General features: G+C 48.5%; 1 pseudogene; it reads right to left on the reverse strand.

Annotated features, from left to right (window-relative positions):
* Nucleotides 1–21,175: 21,175 nt before the first annotated feature.
* On the reverse strand, nucleotides 21,176–21,696 carry LOC109768740 (uncharacterized; annotated as a pseudogene).
* Nucleotides 21,697–24,505: the final 2,809 nt, after the last annotated feature.

The raw sequence follows: 24,505 nt of genomic DNA on the forward strand, positions 1-24,505 counted from the left end.
GGGACAAAATTTGTACCACGGCATGTTGATGCCGCTCCATGATAGCATGCCAAGTTTCATGAATTTCAGAGGAGTTTTGGATTTACTAGAATTTAAAAACCAGGCATCTCAATGTTTTGCCGGCAATCAACGGTGCCCTGGTGTTTGAAATTCATTCTCATTTCTTGCATGGGACCTAAGCATGCACCCAAGGACACAGATTTGATTTTTCAACCAATTTATATGCACAGGAGCATGTGCATGTAGTTCAAATTTGAATTATGCACATAAATGCATTGAAAACTCAGTTAATGCATAAAAATGTCCAAACGAACCCCGAAAAATCACAAAAATTCACACAACACTTCTGTTGTTCTATGTTGACACGAGAAAAAAAATTGAAAGCAATAAGAGGCAATGGATATCGTTTCGTCCCCAAAGGTGGGACGTTCCCTACCGAAAACCATCATGCTTGTTGTGAGAAGCTCCGGTTTGTGAGAAGCATATACCCAAACCTGCCCCAAATGGGACAAAAAATTTACCACGACATGTTGATGCCGCTCCATGATAGCATGCCAAGTTTCATGAATTTCAGACGAGTTTTTGATTTACTAGAATTTAAAAACGAGGCATCTCAATGTTTTGCTGGCAATCAACGGTGCCCTGGTGTTTGAAATTCATTCTCATTTCTTGCATGGGACCTATAAGCATGCACCCAAGGACACAGATTTGATTTTTCAACCAATTTATATGCACTGGAGCATGTGCATGTAGTTCAAATTTGAATTGTTCACCTGAAATGGCTAGAAAACCAATTTAATGTATAAAATGTTCAAACGAACCCTGAATAATTCCAATTCTTTTACGACACACATATAGTTGCATGTTCACTCCAGATAAAAGGTCTAGCAATTCAAACGCCGTCCATTGCCGCTGTGACCCCATTATGTAATTCAAATCAAGATGAAAAATCAAGTAGATCGCACATAGTTTATTATCAGCAACCGTGTGAGATGCAGCACAAAATATCCTGGAGCACCGTCGGTGTATAGTACGCCTATGGCTTATGCGAGAAGGTGCATCGGCTACAGTCCACAGCCAGCGTCTCAAGCACACTAGCTCGCTCCCCAAATATCATTTCATTGTTCAATCGTCGCCGGTGAAAGATGGGCACGTGGACGCGCGTCGTGAGGGCAACTTCGGTGGCCCACTCCGATGAGAGCGCGGCCCCAGCCGCCATGCGCGTGCTAACAAGGGGCATGAGCGCGGCCGCAATCTGCGACCGGGCGGCAAAGGCAGCCCAAACGGCCGTTGTTGCTTCTCAGGTGGCGGTAGCAACATCTGCCTCAGGGATAGCAACTGGCGAGAGCGGCACAGCAGTTGTCCGTTCCGCAGCGGCGGCCTTAGCCCTGATGGAGGCCGCCCATGACCATGTCGAGGCCGCCCACGCCCAGCTCCTGGCGGTCACCGCACAAATCAAACGAAGCTTCTCCGACAACGGTCAGCAACCCACGGCCGAAGAGCTGGCAATCGCCGAGAGCGTTCGAGCAGCTGTCTGTTCCACCGCCGCATACCTTGCAATGGCGGAGCCCGTCCATGCCCAGATCGTGTCCGCCCACGCCCAGCTCGTGGCGGCCTTTTCCAAAGAGATGGCGGACGCGGATGGCGAGATGCTTGCCGAGTATGGTGTGATGGATGCCATGGAGCCCCTTCCCCAGGAGACCGTCGGGCGCGAGCTGGACATGGAGGCGGCGGCGGAGATCGACGAGCACCAGCCGTAGTAGTACTCTTTGTTTTGTTTAATTAAGAGTGCCGGTCTTTAATTTGTTAGAGTAAAGGTCAGCTAGCTCTGTTTAATTGCTGAACTTGCTCGATTAAGAAGTGTGGGTGTGTTGTAGTCTCCTTTGTGTACCCAAATTAGGCAATGACGTGGATGACCACTGTAACCATGGAAATTCGAACCAAAACTTTTGTTCAAACTCATCACACACGGGTTAAGCTATCTGAATCGTTTGTGATGTCCACATTTCGTACACAGTTCTGAATAAGGGACCGTGTCTGATGACACTTTGCGTGCCAGTTTTTTCGCTGAAGCGATTCCAAATTTTCGGCTTCCGTGGAAATATCTACCTCCCCGCCCCCTCCCCCTTACCAAAAGCCACATTTCCCCTCTTTCCGCCTTCCTTTCCAAGTTGAAACCTTCACTCCTTGCTTGCAGCGCCGCCTCCTCGTCGGCGACCCTCCTTCACGCTGCTCGGCCTCGTCTATCCAGGCAGGTAATCCACACCCGACCCCCATCCTCCTCCTCCTTCCACATCCCACATGCCCCGACCGCCGGCACAGCGGAGAAGCAAATCGCAGCCGCACGCGCGAATGAGGTCGCGATGGCTGCCATTCGTGCCAACCCCCAGATCTTGAAGGAGCACCTTGCCATTTGCTAGCTACGCCGGTTAAGCATGCTCGGTTTACCCATTGCGTGTGCTGCTCCTGCCTTTCCTTCACAAATTCTAGTGAATTATGCTATCTAATTTTACCATGCAATCTGTTGCTCTAGTGTATATGTTCTATATGCCGTGCAGTATGGTGCTCACTTATTAATTGTTTTGTTAATTAGTTGTCGTCTTCATTTAACTGTTTGGTTCAATTCTGCAAATGTGATGTTCAATCCTTCAGGCTGCAATTTTGTATTGTCTTCCATGTGAGAAATAAATCGAATTTATCTTTACAAAATTGTGGGTGCATTCTGTTATTGTATACCATGTGAGGAATAAATTGAATTTGGCTATAGTAAATACATGAGAAACAAATACAATTGGTACAATTGGCTGTAGTTAACTGTTTGGTTAACTGTCTGATCTTCTATTAGGAATATGTTATATTGTGCAATGTGGTGCTCAGTTAATGTTTGGTTCATTTGTTGTGGTGTTTAGTTAACTACTTGGTTCAATTCTACAATGTGATGTCCAATTGTCATGGGTAGAATTTTGTATTGTTGTGCATGTGAGGAATAAATCGAATTTGGCTGCACTTAATACATGAGAAACATATACAAGTGCTATATTTCCTAGTTCTTAATCATGCTTGGTTTGGATAAATGGGTTTTCCGTGTGGCTTGAATTAATCTGATGAATCTACAATGTGATTATTTTTCACCAACATATTTTACTGATAGCATGCGAACCCTTACTTAACCTGATGACTAACTACCTTACATGTGTTGCAGGGAAACAATGGGAAGCACTGAGGTTTACAATCGAGGTTAGCACATACATGGTCTGCTGTCTAATAGCACATTATTGTGCAATTGCAGGAACCATTCTAATATTTAGGTTTTTAACAATTTGGTCTTGCACATGTAGGCCCTGCTGTCAGAGGTTTTGACCCACTGTTCGACCCTTTTTGCATATGGGGAAATGAGTTGTCCATGAATATCAATCAAATCAAGAAACTCAGAAAGATTGTTAGGATAAAGAAATTAGCGACAAAAAACAACAAGATCTTTGTCTGCACAATGAAGAAGACATCAGTTCACTACAAGATGGTACTAACTATTATACCTTGCCTTTTTTTATTCCTTTGCCCCATTTTCAATATAGAGAAGATATTTATGCACATCCTTGTTTTCAGGCCTTTCCAAAGCAGTTCACTGATGATTACCTCTCAAACCACCTCTATGGTCAGGAGGCGAGGAAGGTTTTCATACAACACCCACGGTTCAATATTGAAGTGTTCCTGAAGAGGACGAAGGACGGACGGTCAATCATCCACAGGCACTGGCCTAAAGTTGCAAAGACCTTCAACATGAATGAAGGCTCAATATTCGCCTTCCGCTTCAGCAGTTTTCCGGATGAGATGCATCTGTCTATATACCGTCTATGATGCTAATTTCGAAAGGTTCTACATGTTGCATGTGGAACTTTCTGCTGGTGCAGTTGTGTAATGGGGTAGCTGAGTGCTGAAGCTATATCATGTTGTACTCTGATGTATTTCAATTATGAAATTCTGCTTCCTTAATATGGAAATGAAATGTATTGTGTGCTTAATATGAAATGTCAATTAGATTAATAAATGAATTATGATAATTGGATAATTAGCCTGCTAATGGCGAATTTGCCTGCTAATTAGGTTTTGCTATTGCAAACGGTTGTTGAAAAAATACCATGGGCGATGACCTCAGGCAACGCACACAGTTTCTAGGAATAAACCGTGTTGGATCAATGAACAATCACACACGACTTTCTCTTGAAAACTATTTGCATTAGGCCACCTTACGCAAACGTTTACCACATAAAAACTCTGTGTGATGGACAGCCTTTGCCACACAGTTTCTTCTACGGACCGTGTGTGATACATTCAATAATGCAAATGATTTAATGGGAAAAATTCTGTGTGATGTACCTGTGAACGGAAACGTTTTCCTTGGAGCGACTATGTGGGATGTGCATACGAACGGAAACGTTTAGCGAGGACTGACTGTGTGGGATGTACTTGCGACCGGAAACAATTTCACCGTATAATTGTATTTTTTAGCTCTACTGTATGTATTTCTATATTTGAGCGCTCGCCGGTCGCACACGACCTCATTTTGCCGAATGTGTGTGCCAGGAGGGCATATCCCCGATGGTTTCTAGGTCGTGTGGGAAGGACCCCCCTATCGCCCACACTCACTTGGCGACGGTTCCAAATGCCATCGCGGAAAGGGGTTTTAAACCATTTGTTTAGGACCGACGCGCACCAGTGATAGGGGTTACAAGAGTTGATCTACCTCGAGATCGTTATGGCTAAAGCCTAGATGTCTAGCATGTATGATTATCATTGCCTCTACGGACTAAACCCTCCGGTTTATATAGACACCCGAGGGGCCTAGGGTTGTACAAAGTCGGTTTACAGAGAAAGGAATCTTCATATCCGAACGCCAAGCTTGCCATACACGCAAAGGAGAGTCCCATCCGGACACGGGGGAAAGTCTTCTATCTTGTATCTTCACAGCCCATTAGTCCGGCCCACGTCACATAGCCCAGACGCCCGAGGACCCCATAATCCAGGACTCCCTCAGTAGCCCCTGAACCAGGCTTCAATGACGACGTGTCCGGCGTGCAGATTGTCTTCGGCATTGCAAGGCGGGTTCCTCCTCCAAATACTCCAAAGTAGCCTTCCAACATGAGAGCTGTATCCGGCTCCGTTTACCAACTACAACCCTAAACCATAAGGACAAAATACTCAAAAATAAGTCATGTCTATTGGCAGCTCTTTTCGGCGAGACGTTAGCTCGGCCTCATTATTATTTTGAACCGTTTTTAGCCTCTCACTTCACGTTTCGAGACTCGGCCCACATTGACACATCTTGTCCAAGCAGAGATCATGTCCCCTTATCACGGGATTCTCATCAATACGGGTTTGGATAACCCAACCGAGCCGTTTGCACGACCCCTTGGGAATAGGCGAGTTTTAAGGCTTGTAAGGAGGCGCTTGATATTCATTGCCTTTATAAAGGGATAAAGACCCATCTTTTTCCCCCACGCCTTCTTCTCCCTCAGCCCTTCTCATCCTCGAGCTCCAGCGCCCAAGTCTTGACTTCTCCCATAGCCACCAAGCATCCCAGCCATGTCCGGATCCGGCTCTCAAGGCAAGTGGGTGGCCTCCTCTGTCACCGAGGAGGACATCGCGGGGCTCCGGGAGGCGAGGTTCCTGACTGCGGAAATCCTACACAGGCTTCCTACCAAAGGGCAGGTCATCCCCACACCAAAGCCCGGTGAGAGGGTTGTGTTCATCCCTCACTTCCTCCGCGGGTTAGGGTTCGCTCTTCACCTTTTTGTTTGCGGTCTCATGTTCTATTACGGGCTAGATTTTCACGATCTAGCCCTGAACTCTTTTCTCCACATCTCGGCGTTTATCCTCATGTGTGAGGCTTTTCTCCGTATCCCCCCACACTTCGGCCTATGGCTCAAGAAATTCAACGTGAAGCCGAAGGTGGTTGACGGGGAGCACGCGGAGTGCGACGGTGCTATGGTGAGCAAGCTCGCCAATGTTACCTGGCCAAAAGGGGCCTTCGTGGAGACTGTCAAGGTATGGCAGCAGGAGTGGTTGTACATCACCGAACCCCGCGGCACCAAATGGGCGGCCGCTCCTGCGTTCATATCTGGTCCCCCACTGCGGCTCGCATCGTGGATTAATAAGGGTCTGGACTGGGGATCACCCGACAAGGTGCTGATGCTGCAAAAGCGCATCAAAAGCATCAATGAAAAAGACACCAACCTTACTAACGTGATCCAGGTGATGCTCGTCCGCCGAACCCTTCCGTGCCAGCGACGGTCCCTCCGTATGTGGGAGTTTAATCCGGAAGGGCCACGGACCCTACAGCAATTCTTCGGCACAACGCACAAAGGGATCTGGAAACTGCTCTTCAAGGCTCAAAAGTCATGGCCGAACACTTCTCAGGACATCGGCCTCGACTGCAACCATCCGGATACCCCGCTAAGTGCTCAATTTCCGAACATAGCTTAGTTCATTAATCTAAGGTGACGCACTGAGAATTCCATCCTTTAATCAAGGCTGGATAAAGAAGGCGGAGCGGATCAGGTGTTCGGCTCCACTTCCCGAAAACCCAGCTGATCCTCTGTTAATGAAGATGCTGGTCCCGGCGCCGTACCAAGCGTCGGTGAAGAAGGACAAGAAGAAGAAGAGCAAGAAGGCCAAAGGTGGCCTCCACCCTAAAGGTGCACCGAACGCTACGTCCGGGGGGACCGAGGCTCCCTCCTCCGAAGACGAAGACGAAGAGGAGGAAGAAGGTGCTATCCCTCCTCCCCAAGGGAAGAAAGGGCTGCCTCCGAAGACCTGGAGGTGGAGGCGCCCAAGAGGGGAAAGATATCCCTGTCGGATGGCTCGGATTCGAAAGCCGAAGCCATCCCAAAACACCGCCCCAGGGACAAGCCCCTTGCTGAATCATAAGTAACTAAGGATGCTCTATACACACCCAGTTCCTTTTGAGTTGCGAGAATAACATTAAATTACATGTTGCAGTCCGGCCCGCGATCTCCCTCAACAATCCTCCTCATCGGGTGATTTGCCGCCAGAGATGATGGAGAGTGAGACGCCTCCACAAGCTTCCTTGCCCCCTAGGGTGGACGACTTTGAGGTGTCATCCCGGAGGGTTTCTCCGGATCGGCAAGAGGTGCGGGGAACGATTAAGATGGCGCCAGAGGGTAATACCTCGTTCGTCGAGGGTATGGGGGGCACGACCCCCGTGGGAACCAGCGATGGGGGCCCTGAATTGTCCGGTCTCCAGCCGAATACTGCTCCAGAGACGGACCCAAAGTCGAGTAAGCGACCCCCTTCAGGGGAGAGGGGAGTGCCTACTCCCCCAGCGACCTCCATGAATCCGAAGGCACCGGACACTCTGACGGGTGTACTGCAAAGTGCACCCGCCTCAGAGGAGCATCGTACCTTAATGGGTACTGTAGTTGAGAAGATTCAGTCCGCCAAAAGCGGACTGAATGACACCTTCACGAGCCTACTAACAGGCTTCAAGGTATGCAATGTAATGTCCTTAGCCGCTTTCCAGATGAAAAATATGCCTGTATATAGATAGTAGCCCCTGAGACTCTGGTCGGCTCATAAAGAGAGGCGAACAGAGGATCTATAGATACCTTCAGGAAGTAACATATTTATTTGATTGGAAAAACACGCTTCACTTTTAGCGGCGACCGCCCTCGCTGCGGAAGTTGTCGAACTAAAGCAGAAACTGAAGCTGGCTGATGAGGACATTGTCCTTATTAACAAGCAGCTTGACGAGGCGCAAGGTATATTTGCAGACATCCCGTTTGTGCCTATATGACGAATAATAGGCTAAAAATTACACATTGTTATATGCATGATTGCAGACGGTGCTGCCACGGTCAAGACGCTTCGGGCCGACCTTGCCCGGGCCAAGGAGCAGGCCAGGGTGAGCAATGCGGCCGCTGATAAAGCGGCTGCCGATTTGAAGGCCGAACAGGCCACCCGGCGCCAGTTCGAGGAGCGGGTATCTGCCATAGAGAAAGAGCTCAAGGACGTCGCCTGCAAATGTAAATCCCTTGAGGAGGATAATAAAGCCAAGGCGGCCGAACTCGAGAAGGCCCTTCAGGAGGCCAAAGAGGCGTGGTCCGAGTCTAGAGCGGCTCGAGAGGAGATCCGGCAAGCTGGGCAGATAGCGGCTGGTAAGCCCTTTCTTTTACAGACTAAGTTCGGTGATCCGAAATATGCCTTGCTTAATCGACTGTGGAGTTATCCATACGCGTTTTCGGACCTGCCGAAGAGTGCCACTAACGCTGAGCAGTTCTTCCAAGCTCAGGAAGGACATGCGACGGAGAAGCTGTTCTGGTCACAATTCGCTGCACAGGAGCGCCCGGCGTTGCTAAACGACCAAATGGCGCAATGGGCCGAGCTTCACAAGATGTCTGGAGCTTCCATGAAGGACGTCATAGTTCGGCTATGGCCAGCCGAACCCATTACGAACAATTATTTCGGCTTGGTGCGGCGACTTGTTGATGCAGTGCCGCGAATCGATGTCGTCAAGCGGTCAGTGTGCATAGAAGATGCACGGATGGCCTTCGCTCGCGTCAAGATGTACTGGGCGAAGATGAAGGCCACCGATGTTGCAGTTAAGGGCCCGCCCGAAGGCAAGGACCACCGCATGCCGGAGCGCTACTTAGACGATGTCCTAGATGTTGGAAATATGCCCTAGAGGCAATAATAAATGGTTATTATTATATTTCTTTGTTCATGATAATTGTCTATTGTTCATGCTATAATTGTGTTATCCGGAAATCGTAATACATGTGTGAATACATAGACCACAAGGTGTCCCTAGTAAGCCTCTAGTTGACTAGCTCGTTGATCAACAGATAGTCACGGTTTCCTGACTATGGACATTGGATGTCAATGATAACGGGATCACATCATTAGGAGAATGATGTGATGGACAAGACCCAATCCTAAGCATAGCATAAAAGATCGTGTAGTTTCGTTTGCTAGAGCTTTTCCAATGTCAAGTATCTTTTCCTTAGACCATGAGATCGTGCAACTCCCGACTCCCGGATACCGTAGGAGTACTTTGGGTGTGCCAAACGTCACAACGTAACTGGGTGACTATAAAGGTACACTACGGGTATCTCCGAAAGTGTCTGTTGGGTTGGCACGGATCGAGACTGGGATTTGTCACTCCGTATGCCGGAGAGGTATCTCTGGGCCCACTCGGTAATGCATCATCATAATGAGCTCAATGTGACTAAGGCGTTAGTCACGGGATCATGCATTGCGGTACGAGTAAAGAGACTTGCCGGTAACGAGATTGAACAAGGTATTGGGATACCGACGATCGAATCTCGGGCAAGTAACATACCGATTGACAAAGGGAATTGTATACGGGATTGATTGAATTCTCGACATCGTGGTTCATCCGATGAGATCATCGTGGAACATGTGGGAGCCAACATGGGTATCCAGATCCCGCTGTTGGTTATTGACCGGAGAGGCGTCTCGGTCATGTCTGCATGTCTCCCGAACCCGTAGGGTCTACACACTTAAGGTTCGGTGACACTAGGGTTGTAGAGATATGAGTATGCGGAAACCCGAAAGTTGTTCGGAGTCCCAGATGAGATCTCGGACGTCACGAGGAGTTCCGGAATGGTCCGGAGGTGAAGAATTATATATAGGAAGTCCAGTTTCGGCCACCGGGAAAGTTTCGGGGGTTATCGGTATTGTACCGGGACCACCGGAAGGGTCCCGGGGGTCCAGCGGGTGGGGCCACCTGTCCCGGAGGGCCCCATGGGCTGAAGTGGGAAGGGAACCAGCCCATAGTGGGCTGGGGCGCCCCCCATGGGCCTCCCCCCTGCGCCTAGGGTTGGAAACCCTAGGGTGGGGGCGCCCCACTTGACTTGGGGGGTAAGTTACCCCCTGGCCGCCGCCCCCCCATCCAGATGGGTTCTGGTCGGCGCCCCCCCCCCCCCTCCCAGGGGGCCTATATAAAAGGGGGGAGGGAGGGCAGTAGTATTACAGCCTTGGGCGCCTCCCTCCTCCCCTGCAACACCTCTCCCTCTCGCAGAAGCTCGGCGAAGCCCTGCCGAGACCCCGCTACATCCACCACCACGCCGTCGTGCTGCTGGATCTCCATCAACCTCTCCTTCCCCCTTGCTGGATCAAGAAGGAGGAGACGTCGCTGCACCGTACGTGTGTTGAACGCGGAGGTGCCGTCCGTTCGGCACTCGGTCATCGGTGATTTGAATCACGGCGAGTACGACTCCGTCAACAACGTTCATTGGAACGCTTCCGCTCGCGATCTACAAGGGTATGTAGATGCACTCCTTTCCCCTCGTTGCTAGTATACTCCATAGATGGATCTTGGTGAGCGTAGGAAATTTTTAAAATTCTGCTACGATCCCCAACACTAGAGGGCGCCCGCTTGATAGAGGGTCAGTGCTCGAAGGACATTATGTTCGAATGAATGTACCTGAACTGCCTGGACGTTTTTTTATGTACTAAGGCCTTGCGATATATTTGTGCTATTATCTGAAAGTTCTATCCTCCTGTGCGGTCGTTTGTATTCCTAAGAGTTGTCCAGTCGTCGGCTTCAGCCCCCACGTACATAATACGGGGGTGTTCAGAATAGCACATGATCACACTTGACCCAACGTCTTGGTCCGTAAAGGAGGTGTCAGTGCGGCGAACCAGGCAATTGGACTATAAGGCTTTACTACTCTCACTTAGCCATAGGAGTTTGACGATGGGTCTACAAAGTAGCCCCTGGTATGTACACGGCTATCCGAATGCGGATGCGTTACATATGTGACTGGAAAACAGTCCTTCGTGTAATACGAAAAAAATCGCTAAAGATTTTAACAAGTCGCCGAGTGGCTGACCAGCTCTCGCCGCATCATGACAGTCAGCTTTCGGCTTTCTCTACTGAGGTGCTTCACTGGACGAACCAGAAACACAATCACAGTAGTTTTCCCTTTACTACCCTAGCCGATAAGACGGAACGTAAGGTAGCAAACACAGGAGCCGGGCAACCAACTATTGACCAAAGACATGATTCGGAGCCGGTGCATATAATGCCAAGTTCGGGACGCCGAAGTGTGCTATAAAGCTGCTCGGGCTTTTGCAACACATATGTCGCCATATAGAGCCCCTGGCAATTTGTGCCGAGGTGTGTGCGTGAGACAACTGAACAGACGGAATACAGTCTATGAATAAAGGCGATACTGAATAAGAATTATGTTCACTGGAATCTGGTTGATACGTCAAACGTAATCTTACAGATTGTACCATAATCACCGAGGCCATTTTACATGCCGGGGGTCTAAGACTAAGGGGAAAAGCTCTGTACAGGTTCTTAAATAAAGTTTTGGTCTTTGGACCTCCTGCCGCACGTCTGTGTCGCTTTCGCCTTAGTGAGAAAGATTCCTTGAGAGGAGTGGTCTTCGATTATTTGTACGAAACCGGGCTCGGAGAGAGTCCTTGTAAGTCCGTAGGATGAATAGGTTTTGATTCACCTGTGGTAAAAGATAGGAAATAATTAAAGGAGAGAGGAAGGCCACATAGGGTCGAACCGGACTATAGGCCTGTCCATATTGTGCCTCCGCTGATGCCCAAGGTATTTGGAGTGCATAGTTATGCACGCGCGGTATGAATTTTGCGGACGTACGTGGCAATCGACGGAGGCGAAACTGCTAATCCAGCTCTGGAATTGCCGGGCTGCCAGCATGCAGAATTACCGGCCTTGTGTAATAAAGTCCGGCGGCTTAATAGCCGCTGAGGTGTGCAGCTTGACAGGGCCGCTTTGTACTTCGGCTGCGATGGCCGCGGTATGCTCCTCAGTATGGAGGGAGCGTTCCATGTTTTCGTTGATTGTAATGACGCCACGTGGACCGGGCATCTTAAGCTTTAGATAGGCGTAGTGTGGGACCACATTAAAACGGGCGAAAGTGGCTCGGCCGAGCAGTGCGTGATAGCCACTGCAGAAGGGGACAATATCAAAGATCAAGTCTTCGCTTCGGAAGTTGTCCAGCGAACCGAAGATGACTTCCAATGTGATTGAGCCCGTGCAGCAGGCCTCTACACCAGGTATTACTCCTTTGAAGGTAGTTTTACTGGGCTTGATTCTTGAAGGATCAATGCCCATTTTGCGGACAGTGTCTTGATAAAGTAGATTGAGACTGCTGCCACCGTCCAAGAGGACTCGCGTGAGATGGAATCCGGTGATGATTGGATCGAGGACTAGAGCTGCCGAACCTCCATGACTGATACTGGTTGGGTGGTCCTTTCGATCGAAGGTGATCGGACAAGCCGACCATGGGTTGAATTTTGGGGCGACCGGCTCTATGGCGTAGACGTCCCGTAACGCGCGCTTGCGCTCCCTCTTAGGGATATGTGTGACATATATCATATTTACTGTTTTTACCTCAGGGCGAAATTGCTTCTGTCCCCCTATGTTCGGTTGACGAGGCTCTTGTCGTCGTCGTCGCTGGGCGGCCCTTTCCCCTTGTGTTCGGCGTTGAGTTTGCCGGCCTGTTTAAAAACCCAACAATTTCTGTTGGTATGATTGGCGGGTTTATCGGGGGTGCCATCAAGTATTCTGTCTAAACTGGATGGACCATCTCTGTTTGTCTTGAATGGCTTCTTCCGTTGACCGGCTTTGGAGCCACTGAATCAGGCGTTGACCGCCGTGTCTTGGGTTCCTTCGTTATTGTTTCGACGCTTGTGCTTGTTGCGTCGTGGCTTGCCATTGCCATCCCTGGCTTCGGAGGTGCCAGGGTCGCTGGTGTTATTGCTTCTACGAGCAAGCCAGCTATCCTCTCCCATGCAAAAGCGGGTCATAAGTGTGGTAAGGGCTGCCATGGACTTCGGCTTTTCTTGGCCGAGGTGTCGGGCGAGCCACTCATCTCGGACGCTATGTTTGAAGGCCGCGAGGGCTTCGGCGTCCGGACAATCCACAATCTGGTTCTTTTTAATTAAGAACCTGGTCCAGAGCTGCCGGGCTGATTCTCCGGGTTGCTGGATTACGTGACTAAGATCATCGGCGTCAGGGGGCCGAACATAGGTACCTTGAAAGTTGTCTCTGAATGCGTCCTCCAAGTCTTCCCAGCTACCAATAGAGTTTTCTGGTAGGCTGTTCAGCCTGTGCCGTGCTGGCCCCTTGAGTTTTAGGGGGAGGTATTTGATGGCATGTAGATCATCACCGCGTGCCATGTGAATGTGGAGAAGAAAATCTTCAATCCATACTGCGGGATCTATTGTGCCATCGTATGATTCAATGTTCACGGGTTTAAACCCTTCTGAGAACTGGTGCTCCATTACCTCATCGGTGAAGCATAGGGGGTGTGCGGCACCTCTGTATCAGGCCACGTCACAACGCAGTTCGGAGGAGGTCCGTATGCGATTTTCGGCCCGGGTGAGGTTGTGGTTGTTGTGCCAGGCTTGATAGCCGTGTTCTCACGCCGGGGCACGCCCCCGTGATCCGTAGATTTATCTGGTCTGATCGGCTCTATTTTCCAGGTCCTGTCGTAGGTCATAAGTGTATCCCTAAGCTGTTATTTCTCTGCCTTTACGGCGAGGTGGTGCGGGTTGGTGTTCGGCTTGATTTGCCGTTCTATCCCGACCACGTGGTGGTCGATCAGGTCCGTTAGTAGCGCTACGCGCTGGTGGTATGGGCTCCAACGCCTCATCGTCGAATTGAGGTAGCAGTTTATGCTTCGGGTAACTCTTAGTTGGGCGTGCGAGGCCGTATTCCTCGGTTGCCAGGACATTAGTCCATCTGTCATTGAGCAGATCTTGGTCAGCTTGAAGCTGTTGCTGCTTCTTTTTCAGGCTCCTTGCAGTGGCTATTAGTCGGCGCTTAAAGCGCTCTTGTTCAAGGGGTTCCTCTGGCACTATGAAATCTTCATCGCCGAGGCTCACATCATCCTCGGAGGGTGGTGGATAGTTGCTATCCTCCGAGTCCTCGTTCCCTGCAGGCTCGTCAGGGTCAACTTGCCCGTCCTCCCGATCATCCTGTTCGGATGTTGGTTCGATGGGGGCTTCTTGGTCTTCGGCGTTATCTGGAGTATAATTGTCTCCGGTGCCGGTATTGCAGTCTTTTCCGCGGCGCGATTTAGAGCGATGCCGCTGACGTCGATGATTTGGTGGTATCTCAGGAGGTTCGTCCTCGACTGGATCCTTCTCATCATCGTCGTCGCCTTCTTTAGGTGTGTCCACCATGTACACGTCATATGAGGAAGTGGTCGTCCAGCGTCCGGTGAACGGCGGGTTTTGGGCCTGCTCCTCTCTGGCATCGTCGTCCATACCGTCGATTTCTTCGGAGGCGTAATCGAGCATGTGGTTAAATCCTCGACAGTGGCTATGAAGTGGGTGGTGGGTGGGAAGTAAAACTCCCTGTTTTCAGCCCCTAGTCCGGGCTGGGCGTAATTCAGAAGCGATTCCTCTGTGATGGCGAGGGATCGCATTAAGTCCAAAGCCTCATTTAAGAGCGAGGTTTGGACGGGGAAGCGAGAGTCCGTGGAGTTGGGCGGGACAGAAGTTCCCTGGCCGAGCTCAGATGACGCGGATTTCGCGGGTTCGGAGCTAGTGTCCGGAGAAGAATCCGGCTTTGTGATGATAGAGGGAGCCTGACGTAACTCCAGGCCTGCCGGTGATGCTATCCCCTCCGGTTCTCCAGTATCGGGCTCTATAGCTACAGAGAGTCCGGCGGGCTCTAGACTCCCGTCTTCGGACCTGGTGACATGCTCCGGATCTAAGGCCAGAGCGACGGTTGGGGCCGCGAACCCTTGGAAAATCAAGTCTCCTCGGATATCAGCAACATAGTTCAGATTTTCAAAGCTAATCTGATGACCAGGGGCGTAGCTGTCGATCTACTCTAGGTGGCCAACCGAGTTGGCCCGCAGTGCGAAGCCGCCGAATACAAAGATTTGGCCGGGGAGAAAAATCTCCTTCACGGCAGCATTGTTGTAGATGATCGATGGAGCCATCGAGCCTTTCGACGACGGCACAGTGGAACTCTCAATGAAAGCACCAATGTCGGTGTCAAAACCGGCGGATCTCGGGTAGGGGGTCCCGAACTGTGCGTCTAAGGATCGAAGGTAACATGAGACAGGGACACGATGTTTACCCAGGTTCGGGCCCTCTTAATGGAGGTAATACCCTACTTCCTGCTTGATTGACTTTGATGAATATAGGGGTTACAAGAGTTGATCTACCTCGAGATTGTTATGGCTAAACCCTAGATGTCTAGCCTGTATGATTATCATTGCCTCTACGGACTAAACCCTCCGCTTTATATAGACACCGGAGGGGCCTAGGGTTGTACAGAGTCGGTTTACAGAGAAAGGAATCTTCCTATCCGAACGCCAAGCTTGCCATACACGCAAAGGAGAGTCCCATCCGGACACGGGAGAAAGTCTTCTATCTTGTATCTTCACGGCCCATTAGTCCGGCCCACGTCACGTAGCCCGGACGCCCGAGGACCCCATAATCCAGGACTCCCTCATAGGACAGTAGCAAATTTTCCTCAAGTGGATGACCTAAGGCTTATCAATCCGTGGGAGGCGTAGGATGAAGATGTCTCTCTCAAACAATCCTGCAACCAAATAACAAAGAATCTCTTGTGTCCCAACACACCCAATACAATGGTAAATTATATAGGTGCACTAGTTCGGCGAAGAGATGGTGATACAAGTGCAATATGGATGGTAGATATAGGTTTTTGTAATCTGAAAATATAAAAACAGCAAGGTAGCAAGTAGTAAAAGTGAGTGAAAACGGTATTGGAATGCTTGGAAACAAGGCCTAGGGTTCATACTTTCACTAGTGCAAGTTCTCTCAATAATGATATCATAATTAGATCATATGGCAATCCCTCAACGTGCGACAAAAGTCACTCCAAAGTTCCTAACACGGAGAACATAAGATGAAATTGCTTGTAGGGTACGAAACCACCTCAAAGTTATTCTTTCCGATCGATCCATTGAGCTATTCCTATAAGTGTCACAAATAGCCCCTAGAGTTCGTAGTAAAATAACACCATATGACACACATTAATCAACCCTAATATCACCTAGATACTCCAATGTCACCAAAAGTATCCGCGGGTCCATTATACGAGATGCATCAAACAACTTCGGATTCATAATATTCAATCCAATATAAAGAACCTCAAAGAGTGCCCCAAGATTTCTACCGGAGAAACAAGGACGAAAACGTGCATCAACCCCTATGCATAGATCACCCAATGTCACCTCAGGAATCCGCGAGTTGGTGCCAAAACATACATCAAGTGAATCAATAGAATACCCCATTGTCACCACGGGTATCCCATGCAAGACATACATCAAGTGTTCTCAAATCCATAATAGTATTCAATCCGATAATGGTGAAACCTCAAGGGTAAAACTCAATTCATCAGAAGAAGATTGAGGGGGAGAAACACCATATGATTCAACTATAGTAGCAAAGCTCGCGGTAAGATCGTGCCATATCAAGAACACGAGAGAGAGAGAGATATATCAAACACATAGCTACCGGTACATATCCTCGGCCCCGAGGGTGAACTACTCCCTCCTCGTCATGGAGACCGCCGGGATGATGAAAATGGCCTCCGGTGATGGTTTTTCCCTCCGGCAGGGTGCCGGAACAGGCTCCCAATTGGTTTTTCGTGGCTACAGAGGCTTGCGGCGACGGAACTACCGATCTAGGTTTACTTCTGGAGGTTTTGGGATTTATAGGAGGTGTTGGCGTCGGGGACAAGTCAAGGGGGCCCACGAGGCGATGACCAAGCAGGGGGCGCGCCCTGGGGGGGCTAGGGGGGCGTCCTCCGCCCTTGTTGTGGCCTCGGGACTCCTCTCTGATATCTTTTCGTTCCAGTATTTTTTAATATTTTCCAAAAATATTCTCCGTAAATTTTCAGCTCGTTCCGAGAACTTTTATTTCTGCACAAAAAACGACACCACGGTAGTTCCGCTGAAAATATCGTAAGTCCGGGTTATTTCTAATCAAATCATACCAAAATCATATAGGATCGTTGTAAACATGACATGAATACTTTATAAATTATAGATACGTTAGAGACGTATCAGTGCACGGTGCCGTGCAACACTGCGGTTGGGGCAGCCGTCGGGACCCCACCCTTGTCGTGCACCTCGCCGGATAGACAGAGAGGGGAGGCCGCCCCTGCGTCGAGCTCTGTAAGGCACCCAACTGACTGCCCCATCATCGCTGGCATCTGATGACGTCGGCAGTGTCACCGAGGAAGTACTCAGCCTCGCCGACCACCAGCCGACGCCTCGTGCCCGCTGCTTGATCTTGGGTCACCGTCCACTTAGTCGCCGATTGGGCGCCACGGCTCCGCCCTGTGGTGGTATGTCTCTATTCCCCTCTCCGCCAAATCTTACATATGTGTTTGTGTCTGCGTTGTGTGCGTGTGTGCCCTTCGTGATTATTGTGATCGGCGTGCTCTGTGTGTGGCTTCCTAGCGTGTGTGAGTGCGTGATCTCCACCGATTGATGCTTGTATGAACTCATCGTGTGTGCGTGCGTGCTGTTTGTTGCTTGTTGGGTGCCGATGGATGCTTGTTGCGTGTGCGTGCCTGCGTGTGGTGTTTGTTGGATCAAGCAACAACTATACATGTTATTTTCTAATTTTGGTGCCTGAATATATATGGCTTATGTGGATGTATATAACCAAGTAAGCTGAAGAGACAAAAAATACATATTAGTATGCAATAGTTAATTTCTTGATCTTGTACTGATTACACACAATTTCAATCCATTGCTTGGTCATGTGCTCATGTGCTTCTTTTTCCCTTGGATGATTATGGACTACATCATTAACTTCTAAATTACAAATTGGATACCATCTTCAACATAAGATCCTGTGTTCAAATTTATAAGTTGTTCATTTTTTGTTCAATCCTTGCATCAGTAACTAGCATTTATCGATGGAATATTTTACGACCTCCATTCCTTTTGCTTACAGGCTTGGTTCCGTGAAACTTTATTTCTTAGAAGCTAGAGTTTCGATAATAAGGCGTACTTCTTTTTTTAATTAGCAGCATAATTTTTTGTCCATCATGTTGTGCAATAAATTAGCAAGCAAATTGATGGTGGGAGTCTCGGCTATGCCGGCGGTGCCTCCAACATGGTGGCGGTCATGGCGGATGCCACCATGTGAGCTTCAGCTCATCGGCGTTGTAGCGTCGAGTGGTTTCCTTCGCAGTTTAGGTCTGAGCAGTTGCTGCACTGCTGTCATATGCATCTCTTCTGTCTTTTTAGATACATCATTCATATACAAGCAAGCTGGAATTGTTACATTGAATAGTAGCATGCAGATTTAATAGGCCATGAGGATTAGAACTAACAGTGAGCCTTCAAGTTTTAAAAGGTAACTAAAAGTAATATGTTGATAAAGCGCCACCATGCTATGATATTTAACAATAATCTGCTGATTAAATATGCCATGCTCATTAGTAAAAACATTGACGTATTAGGTTGTGCAGGTTTCCCACTGATTTGTGTCCTTGAGGAAGTCATTTTTTGCTTGCTTTTTACAATAACGAATTACACATTTCTTGCTTATGAACAGCTGATTGCATCTCTGCTTATTGCATGAACAACATATGTACTGGTAAAGCGGTGTCTCAACCACGAATGCTAACACCGGCATCCGCGCACCCATGAGCCTCTTACCGTCTTGCCGCTTGGATCGGGGAGCATAAGGGGCAACACATGCAGGCGATGACAACGGATGTTTCCTCTCCCGTCGACTGCCTCTGATTGTGGCACATGGTACTGAAATCAACACCAATCACCTCACCATGCCCCTTCCCCGGTAAATACCCAAGGTCCTCCCCGCTCCACTCCATTGGATGCACATTCTTAGCTTAGGCTTCCATGTTTTTCAGGGCTGCACCTTTTCCATGGTGGAGCAAGCACCAGGATGATGGAAGATGAGGAATAAGAGTTTTTGCACGTGACATATTCGATGAAATGTAGTGCAGGTACTATGTTCTCGTGTGTTTGGTTCTCCATACTATAGTCTGTTTGTACGAGCGCATTTGTAATGCTGCTCACTAACCTATATTGGAGTCGTCATATTTATTTTATTTGTATGCTACCGCCAGTGAAGTAAGGTCCCGCTACATCATCGAACTGTTGCAGTGCTGGGGTGTGAAATTGGACCCAATAGTGACTACAAGGATTTCTTCTCCAAAATAATTATCTAGATCACACTTCAGCCGCTTCAATCAACACCACCACATTCTGCATATCCATTCCAGTTGAGGCCTCATTGAAAGTCTAAAAGGTTCTCTCTTGTATTTAGTTGGGCTTCCCTTTCATGTACCTTATAAGGTAGGTTTTTGTGTCATGGGAGCGTATTATATAGGATGAGAAAATCTATACCGCGGTTTTCATATGGAGCCAGTACTCTTGCTAATTGTTAAGGTAAATTGATCGCTTACTCTTCCTTACAAAACTGACCATAGCTTCTTGTTGTAATCTGTCGATTGCACCATTATAGCTTCAGTAGTTACCATCCAAAATAAATAACATGATCAGTGTACACACGTCATTAGCTTTCTATGATAGCAAAATTTTGAATTGTGCCATTTATTTTTAGATGTCATAGTTTTCAGAGTAGAAGAATATGCTTCAGTGCTAATATGCTCATTTGCAAATTTCAGTTCATCTGCATGTACTCAAGTCATTGCCCTGCTTCAGAGCTGGTATCTTACGCAACCGAATATGGATTTTTTGTGAGCTGCACATGCTCTTCTTGAGTTGGTTCTTTGGCAGGTATGTCGCTTTTTATGGGTTTTTGTCAGATTTTGTTGTGATCATCATTTAGAGGTGTACGGCTCATATCGGCTAGCTAGCAAATCATCTGATTTGTTATTTTCTTGACATTTGTCGGGTGACTCGTATGACTCCAGTACAAGGGTAATCGTACATAGGTGTCTTTAGTCTTTATGTTCCATGTATGCAACTGATGGTCTGCATCTCCTATTGCCACGGGAAAAATAAATAAAAGGGTGGCTCCATTGTTGCTTTTGGTATAAGTTATCCTCTGCATTTGAAAGTGCCTTCAAGATGGTGTTGGCTGCTAGGAAGGGCCTATATATGGAGAGTGTTTAACCAAGGTAAGAGGGCATGGTTTTGGTGAGGTTTAACTCGGCTCAAAATACATTTCTGGTTTGGTCTAGCCTCCTTTCTTGTAAGGAGAATTTGCATGAACACATTTTGGTGATTCATTTTCCTTAATTGTTCTCCTTTGCTTATAATCCAGATATCTCCATGTTATGCTAGGGGCAGCAGTATTGAAGGACTTTGTGTTTTTCACTATCTCCCTTTTACCAGCAAGACTTTATTCTTACAAATTATAATTACATGGCCCATTCTTTTCTGGCAGGGGCATTACAGGGGAGAGAGAGGGAGAGAGAATTGTGGATTTATGGTTTATCAGGTGAGAGCTTTATTCTTACAAATTATAATTACATGACCCATTCTCTTCTAATTGGAATTATTAGGGAGGGAAGTTGAAGATGATGGATCCGGGGAGATGCAGCCGCTCCTGGCAGGGGCACCGCTATTCACGTGTGTGTGTGTGTTGCCGCTTCTCACGTCTAGATGGGATGTATGATTTAGAGAGTATAGCATTATATTATGGGACCTTCATTTCTTGTTCAAATATTTTTATTTATATGTTAGGATCATGATAGTTAATATAAAAAATTGTAGAGTAGTTTTTTGTTATCTAGATGTTGTATCGAGAAGCGTCAAGGGGCAATAAATTAAGTGGATTAATTATGTATGGACAAAAAAGATGACTGAGGACAAGTTAAATCAACAGGAAAGAGCGGCTAGAGGGATGTGTGGTGTTTGTAAGAATAGGGAAAAAAAAGATGTTTGTATTTGTGTTGTGATGATTAAATATTCCAAGCAACGTGCTCGTTTGTGGAGATGAAAATGGGCATTGTTTATAAATTCATTTGTTGGCCTGTGGCAACGCACAGGCATTCTATTAGTTACAATAGTATTTGCGCTTGTCAAACTGTTTATACATCAGGAAGAAATCACGAGAACGTGAGAGAAAATGTGTCGCGGGTGAAATCGACCTCCGGACTTCTAGAAGCTAGGTTTGTACACAGCCGCTACGCGCGTCTTGCACGCACACGTCACGATCGAGCCGCGAAGGCCTCGATCCCCGCCATGACGGCGACAAACCCACCGCCAGGCGCGCCCTGCCCGCCGACCGCGGGGCGCGCCTCCTCAGGTCCGGTGGCGTCAGCGCGCAGGCGCCAAAGTCGCACGGCCCGTTCTCGGCGATGGTCGCCATCGCCGGGCCCTTCCTCCGAGCCGGCACGATCGTGGGCACCACCGGGCCAAGGCGGCCCTTCTTTGCCGCCCCGACATCCGCCGGCTGATCGGCCGTCACCACGCGGCGCTGCTTCGTTGACGCGGCGCGGATGAGGTCGTCAGCGCGGTCCGAACTCGTCCACAGGTGCACCGTCGTGGCCGATCTGACAAAGCCGGAGCCGCGGCCGCCCGCGACTGCCCCCGCCGGCACGCGGGTGGCGCACCCGGACATGCCGCGCACGTAGAGGTCGCAGGCGGAGTCGCACACCCGCCACAGCGCGCGCATCGGCGCGCCGATGCAGAGGCACCCGCCCGCCTGGCTGCCGCCGTCCTTCATCATCTGCTGCGTACTACGAGCGCGGAGGTTGCTTCCGACAATGAAACACAGACGGAGCGGACGGAGCGCTACTGGTATTACTTCCTCTGTTCGGAATTACTTGTCTCGAAAATGGATGTATCTAAAACTAAAATACGTCTAGATATATCCATTTCTGCGACAAGTAATTCCGAACGAAGGGAGTACTAGCTAGGTCGTCGAGGTTTCTTGCTCTTTATAGAGCCAACTCGACGGACGTCTCCGTTATCTCTGGGTTGAGAATCGAGCACCCGATGATGGGGTTCACACCGGGTTGCTTGTGCAGTCCAGATGCCTGGTTTTGAATATATTAGAGATTTGCTCGGTTAACCATGGCGTAAGCGGGTTTTAATACCGGCGGTAAGAGCGAAATGGTCAGGATGCACATGTATGTGATGTATTTTGGGGCCATAGGGTGATAGGGGAGTTGAGCCGGCCAAGTCCCACGAGAGCAGACGCGCTGCATCGGGTGATCCATTGTTGCCGGGTGCACGCATATGTAAGCCGGAGTTGATATCATTTGTTTTTCTGTTAACAAAACCAGTCGGCGCGACCCAACCTGTGATTAGATGGTTAAAGGGACTGTGGTATCACCAGGCCATCAGTGTTCAAATCCTGGTGCTCGCATTTATTCCTGAAATTATTTCAGGATTCAGGATTTCCGGCGAGGGCGAGCGAGCAACCACGGGAAAGATAGCGACTTTTTCCTGACTAATCGTGTTCCTTGACAGAAGCGCTGGCCGTCAGTCAGCCGTTAACTCTGACAATGGTGGCATTTTTCTTTGGAAATGGACAATGGTGGCAATTTTTTTAATGACAATGGTGGCAACCGAGAAAGAGAGAAAGTGAAAATAGCAAGATAATAACCCCGCCACCGTCATGTCAATACATAATGCTTAAGCAAAATAGACAGACTGGTCGCGTTAAGTCATCAAGTTATTCCCCGCAAAAAAAAGTAATAAAGAACTTAGCGCTGGTGTTTTGTGCAATGCAAGTAAGTAATGCATCTCCTTTTTAACATCATGGAGGGTCCCCAAGGAACTTGGTAGAGTGGTTACTGCACATCCATTGCAAGGACCCTATAGAAATATAAAATTAGGCACTAGTCCTTCCTTTATGCATAAAGGTCCTTGGATGCAGAACTAATAGTACAATTGAGTCACCGTGACGATGCCAACCTTGTCAGAGTCAGTGGAGCCGGCGATGCCGACAAACATCACCTTGTCATCACTCTTGGGACTGTGCTCATGAGACTTGCTATGAATTTCCACTATGGGCAACAAGGGTTGGGACATCCCTATCTTGGAGGTTCAAGTAAGAGGTGCATCAGATCGGTGCCAAGCCAACAGCTATTGAATTCATGCTCCAGCCAACTCATCCAAAAATCCGAACTACGGGAGAGGGCCGGACATTATACTCAGCGAAAGCGGTAGCAGGCCGCAATTATTTATTGTGTTTACTGGGTTTTGAACCCTGAACCTCTTGGTTGTAAGTTTATGCACCTAACCTGTTCACCCATCAGTCCGAACTATGGAGGGAGGTGGGCAATATATTTCAACACTCCCCCTCACGTCTAGGCTATTTTAGTCCTTAGACGTGGGATCGATGTAGGCTCCAGAATTGTTTTATTTAATACTGCGTTGGCAGGGTCTTGATCTCAAGACCTCTTGGCTCTAATACCATATTGAATTCATGCTCCAGCCAACTCATCCAAAAGTCTGAACTATGGGAGAGGGCCGGACATTATACTCCAACAACAGCCAACCCAAGAACGCCTCGATGCACACTGTAGACATATGATATTACGGGTCTTCAACTCCGGCCAACGTCGACGTTGTGCGATGGACGATGGGGGGAGGGAACGAATTCACTGGAAGCTCGTCTATCCCTTAGATCGATGACAACTTCTGGAAGATAAAGCTTGTCGTGGAAGGCCAGATTCAGAATAAAGCTTCATGAGGGAGAGTTCAAGCTCCGCTGGGGCATAATCACTCACAAAGCACTCACTATGTCTGCATGTCACTTTATTTAGGGCTAACGACACCAAACACGGGATACCTACGCTAATATGCATATATTTGAGGGACTCTAGGCCTCCCTGCCTCGTCTCTCTAGCAGCCGGAGCCACATGTGAAGGAGAAGGTCGGGGGAACCCTCACGAAGGATAAAAACTCACTTATGGGCAAGTCTTGTTTCTCTTCTATCTCAAACTTATTGCAGTTAGTAACGTATTGGTGCATTGTAGATTGATTTCAATGATAAGTCTATTTTAAACCTTGAACTCCTAGAGCCAGTCGGAGTCGTATCCTGAAGTCCTAGTACCTGAAATGGGCACCATGCAATTTGAACCCGGTCAATCCCGACACTAGACTTGTTTGTCCCTTCGAGAAAGGAGGATCCCGATAGGGATTATTTCCCTATATATTCCTGGTCTTGTGAGCTGCCACCCACCCTCCCCCTCCCGTGCCCTGCGCCTAGCCACATGCACTCAAGCGGTCGTGCGCACGGGCCAGACCGCACGTAGAACTTGCCATATGTGGTGGGAGCTCCTATTTGACACTTTGTTTAAAATAGACGCATGCAATACATGTGGTTCCCCAATGGGCCGACCCAGTAGCGAGTGGCACTCTGTAGCGCAAACAGTGGAAAATCCTAAAAATGTCATGCGATGAACTTCAGTGTCTTGGGCAGTGTAGCAACGTTGAAACTATCAGCACCGACACATCAAACATTTTTTGAAATTTCAAACGAGATTTTTTAAAATGAAATATATTTTTTGGAACTCGTACTTTAT

This window comes from Aegilops tauschii, chromosome 3 (genome assembly GCF_002575655.3).
Source record: "Aegilops tauschii subsp. strangulata cultivar AL8/78 chromosome 3, Aet v6.0, whole genome shotgun sequence".
Taxonomy (NCBI): domain Eukaryota; kingdom Viridiplantae; phylum Streptophyta; class Magnoliopsida; order Poales; family Poaceae; genus Aegilops; species Aegilops tauschii.